The sequence below is a fragment of the Elephantulus edwardii genome, unplaced genomic scaffold, assembly GCF_000299155.1.
Source record: "Elephantulus edwardii isolate Elephantulus edwardi_28Jun2011 unplaced genomic scaffold, EleEdw1.0 scaffold00296, whole genome shotgun sequence".
Taxonomy (NCBI): Eukaryota; Metazoa; Chordata; class Mammalia; order Macroscelidea; family Macroscelididae; genus Elephantulus; species Elephantulus edwardii.
This window is the reverse complement of record NW_006400046.1, coordinates 1,565,391-1,570,661: the sequence shown is the minus strand read 5'-3', so window position 1 is coordinate 1,570,661 and position 5,271 is coordinate 1,565,391. Positions and strand designations below refer to the sequence as shown.

The window sequence follows — 5,271 nt, the reverse complement described above, 5'->3', positions numbered from 1 at the left end:
TCTCTCTCTCTCTCTCTCTCTCTCTCTCTCTCTCTCTCTCTATCTGTGTATATATGTATGTGTGTGTATATACACTTGTTGGTACAAAGTGTATATATGCTGCTAACCAAAAGGTTAGCATTTCAACTCTTCCAGCTACTCTATAGGTGAAAACTAAGCAGTGCTTCTCCTTCTGCAAAGATTCAGAGTCTCAGAAACCCAACACAGTTCACTTGAATCAGACTCAACAGCAGTGCCTGTGGTTTGGAGAGAACTCTACAGGAAGGTCCCAACAATTTTTTATTTTTTTGACTGATGGTCTATTAAAGACTTCTGGAAGGAATCAAGTGGTAGGACAGGACCTGGAGAAAAGCCTTTTGCTCAGTCAACCAGAGAAGCTGGGTAAAACATACGTTGTCATAAACTCCATTAGGGGAGGAATCACCTACAATAAAATGCACCCGTTTGAAGTGTACAGCTTGAATTTTAACTAATGTGCACCCCTGTGTAGCCACCACCCCAATCCGGGTGTTAAGTATGCCCATCACCCTAAAAGCTTCCTTACACCCCTTCGGCAGCTCCTTATTCCCAATTCCAGGAAGCCCCTGGGCTGCTTCTGTCTCTGTATCTCTGTAGATGGAACTTGCCTGGTCTGTAACGTTCTATAAATGGAAGCACACGGTCTGTGCTTTTTTTGTGTCAGATTTTTTCTCCTCCACACAATGCTTCTGAGATCTGTTGATGAGCTCACTGGTATCTGTTCCTCTTTGTTGTGTCCCATTGTACGGAAAGACCACTAGTCTACTCACCTGTTGGTGGACATTTGATCTCCAGTGTTTGGCTATCATGACTAACTCTGCCTGGAACATTCATGTCTAAGTCTTTGTGAGGGTGTCAATTATCATTTAATCCCAATTAAATACCTGGAGGGGAGCGACTGGCTTGCCTGGCCCCAAGGACATGGTGGTGAAGGCTGCTAACTGAACACTCAAGGTTAACCCCATCAGTCGCTCCAAGGGAGAAAGATGTGGCAGTCTGTGTGCATAAAGATTATACACTAAGAAAGATAAGATAAATAATGTGCAGAGCATTGAAACAGATGAGAGAGAGAACTGTGGAAAAGGGATATGTGATTAGGTATTATTGTCATGACAGGAGTCCAGAACAAAGGCTGCATAGTGGAGTGGACTTGGGGGAGGAACTGTATAACAATGAAAGAATTTTTCTTTTACTTTTCAAATAGGAGAGTGAACTGGGGGTGAGGGGTGGGCAGGGAGGAAAGTGCAACAATAAATGAATGGAAATCCAAAGTCTTTGTAAATTTTCATTAACATTAATAACAATAACAATAAAAAAACTGAAGGGGGAAAAAAGAGTACAGCCTGCAAAACCCGTGGCGTCCCTGAGTCAGAATCTCCTCCACACCAAGAAGTTGTTCGTGGGTAAGAAGGTACCAGACAGTTTCTCGCAGCGATGTGGGTGTGACCTCGCACGCTCATTGCCGCCTCGCTCCATCTGTCTTTCTCAGCAGTCACCCTAGTGAATGGTAACATAATGGGGATTTTAATGTGCATTTTCCAAATGACTGTTCTCATTGTTGTTATATATGGTCCGGTCAGAACCAATCCATACCTGACCCTCCCACAGGTTTTTAGAAGCAGCAAATCACACAAGAGGAGACTGCCCATCTTTCTCCCACAGAGAAGCTGGTGGATTGGAACCGTGTGCCTTTGGGTTGCCAGCACAACTCCTTGCTACGCTCCCTTCTGAAGAGTAATGAGGTCAGTTTGAAGATAAAGGTGCACCTAGTTCAGCCGTGGTCTTTTAAATCACTTACTATGCATCTGAGAGTTGGAAAATGAATAAAAAATGACAGAAGAAGCCTTGATGACTTTGAGTTGTGGTGTTGGAGAAGAGTATTGAATATCCCATGGACTGCTAAAAGAGCAGATAGGTTTTGGGGAAAGTGCAGCCAGCGTGCTCCTTGGAGGTAGAGATGGCAAAGCTTCGTCTCTTTGAATATGTAGCTAGCAGAGGCTGTTCTTTGGAAAGGGACCCCATGCTTGGAAAGGCGATGGCAGGGATTGATACAGTGACTGCAGCAGTGGGTTCAAGTGCGTCAGAGAGGAGGACGAACAAGTAGGACAGAGGTCACGTCTATTGTTCATAAAGTTGCTATGAGTCGTACATGACTCAACAGCACCTAACAACAATGACTATTGACGTCTAACTTGTGTAAATGTGTGACTAAGTCTTAGAGGAAGAGAGGGGAAACTCAGGAGCTGGAGATCAGGCAAATGATGTTGTGAAGGGGACATGCAAGGTGGTCCTGCAGAACTTGTGGGGTTAGGGGGGGACTTGAGAATGCTTCACTAACCCCATGGGGCCTCGTGTCTTTGCCAACAAGAGAGCAATGGTTGAAAAAGGTAGAAACTTCACTGGCACAAAAATCTTCCCATACTGCTAACAGAAAGATTGACACAGAACTGGAGTAATGGGGGTAGGTGTGTCAGAGACAGTGAGATTGCCTTGGAATAGAGCAGAGTTCAGAGCTATTGTCCATAGGGTCTCTAGGAGTCACAAGCGACTCAAAGGCACATAACAATAACAACAAGGTTGACATTAGGGAGCACTGGTTGTCTAGTGGCAAGAAGCTGCACTACTATCTTTTTCTTTTTTCTGTTTCTCGAAATTTATTATAGTCAATAAGATGCAGTTACATAAATGAAAAACACCTTTGTAATACTGAAAACTTAGATTCTTTTACTTAGTGAACAAGAAAACATTGAATAGAAGAAAAATTTTTGCAAGCTTCAGGTCTGCTCAAGCAGCTTTTCAGAACTTATGCAAAACTCTGGTTAGATTTTGCATTCAGCCAGCTTCTATATTGACTACATACATGACTAAATTGTAGGTCAGCTTCTCTTTGAAGGCCAAGTGTCAGGCATCTCTCCTCTACTGAATGAGGCAGGTGCATCTGCTTCTAAAGCACTGGCGCCTTTTAGGATGATAATTCTCTAAGTAGGAAAGCTGCTTGCTGTTAAAGGCTCCACGACACTTTTGTCTTATGAACTGCACTGCTTCTTCATACTTCATTCCACCTTCAATCAAGGTTAGAGCGACCAGCACTGGAGCTCGACTGAGCCCTGCAGTGCAGTGGACTGCAATACAACATCCAGGACTTTCACAAAATTTCCTTTCAACAAGATCTAGCCATTGATCAATGATCTGATTTGATTGTGCTGTACCATCATCAAAAGGCCAGTCAAGAACCTGGATGCCCTCCTGCTCCAAAAAATCAGTGTTGTAAGTCGCCTCACAAACTCTCACAATGGTGGGAACTCCATTCCTCTTCAGTTCCTGTAGGAACTTGCTTAAGGAAGCATGGTTTGGATTGTGTGCGATCAGAAATCACATGTTTCTGTATGTGATCTCCACAGGAGCAGGGAGGTTCATCCCAGCCACACTCAAGTAAAAAAAAAAATTTTTTTTGCAAGTAAATTAAGAGGGAGGTCAGAAAGGCCCTAAAGAAACACTTCAGTGGAAATATTCAGAAAGTGGAAGGTGGAAGGCAAGGGCAATAGGAAGTGAGATGAATCTCCCAACTTCAACTTCACAATCCTCTTAGATGACTCCCACTTTTTCCAATACAAAATATCCTTGTGTAATCAAACAGGTAAGTCTTCCTCTTTGTCACCAGAGATTTCTTATTTAAGGCATCGAAAGAAGAAAGCCTGAACAACTGGTGGGGTAGTCCATAGGTAGTTGTGCAGCTATCCCCAAAGTGGAATTTCTCTGGCGGTTCAAATCTACCAATGACTGATCTTTTTTTTAAATTGTTATTTGTGTGTGTGTGTGTGTACTGTCAAATAGCATCTGACTGGAATGGGAGGAGATTGTCCCTCCTGCTCCAGCAGAGCATCTGGTGGATTTGAATCACATACCTCTGGGACTGCAGTGCAACTTCTTGCCACTAGACCACTAGAGCTCCCTTGCGCTGTGATCCTAAAGGCATGTAGTTCAAATCCACCAGCTCCTCTGTGAGAGAAGGATGGACAATCTCCTCCCATGCAATGAACATCTCCCATGTGATAAATTGCCTCTGAAAACCTCCAGGGCATCAGCTATGGGTCGGTTTCAATTTGATGGTAAACAACTAGGTTGGTATTGCTGCAGAAGATCAAGGACTACCAACTTCAGTGTGAATTACATCTTAACATCAAGAAAATAAGGTCCTCCCTACAGAACAACAGTCAGCATTATGACAGATGGGGAAAGGATTCAAGTTGTGTCAATGATATCATCTTGCTTGGATCAACAATCAACACCCTTGGTAACGCAGTCAGGAAATCAGGTGGCTTATTGCATTGGGCAAGTTTGCTGTCAAGGACTTCTCCAAAATATTGGAGAGCAATGATGTCAGTTTGAAGACTAAGGTGTGCCTGATTCAGGCCATGATCTTCTCAACCACCTGCTATACATCTGAGAACCAGATAATGAATAAGGACAACAGAAGAAGAATTAATGCTTTTGAGTTGTCCTGTTGGGGAAGAGGGTTGGTTATCCCATGGACTGCCAAAAGGACAAACAGATAAGTCTTAGAGAAGGTACAGCCAGAGTGCTCCTTGGAAGTAAAGATAGCAAAGCTTCGTCTTTCATACTTTGGACATGTAGCCAGGTGACTCTATTCCTTGGAAAGGGAGGTCATACTGGGAATGATGGAGGGTCAGTGAAGGAGAAGACCCCCATAGAGATGGATAAACACGGAGATTTCAGCAATTGGCTCTAAAGTGTCTGAGAGGCTGTGGATGGCACAGGACAGGGCAGGGTTCAGGTCAGCTGTTCATAGGGCCACTATGAGTCATAATCGACTTGATGACACCTAACAACAGCAAAGACAAGAACTGGTAGGACCACTCTCTGGAGGCAGGACCCTGGGAAAACTCTCCCCACATGAAAACTTGTCTCTGCCATGTACATTTAAAAAGAGAAAAGATTAATAATAAAATGAGCATTCATTTACACTGTTTTTAAGTCTAACTATATTGCCTTTCCTCTTGCCAAGGTAAAGAGGTGGCAATTATCTCTGAAGGGCTCTGGTGACAGGAGCTTTGCTGCTAACCCAAAGCCCAAGCTTCTCCAGAGGTTCAAATCTACCAGTAACTCCTTGGAGAAAGATGGGCAGACTTCTTCCACGTCATTTACAACTGCAGAAACTCGCTGGAAGATCAGCCCTGGGCTGGTTCACATTCAACGACAATGAGTGTTATCATATAGTTACTAAATCCCCCC

The 5,271-nt window shown here is 43.7% G+C and overlaps 1 pseudogene; it reads right to left on the bottom strand.

Annotated features, from left to right (window-relative positions):
- Window positions 1-2,934: 2,934 nt before the first annotated feature.
- LOC102861849 lies at window positions 2,935-3,438 on the bottom strand (annotated as a pseudogene).
- Window positions 3,439-5,271: the final 1,833 nt, after the last annotated feature.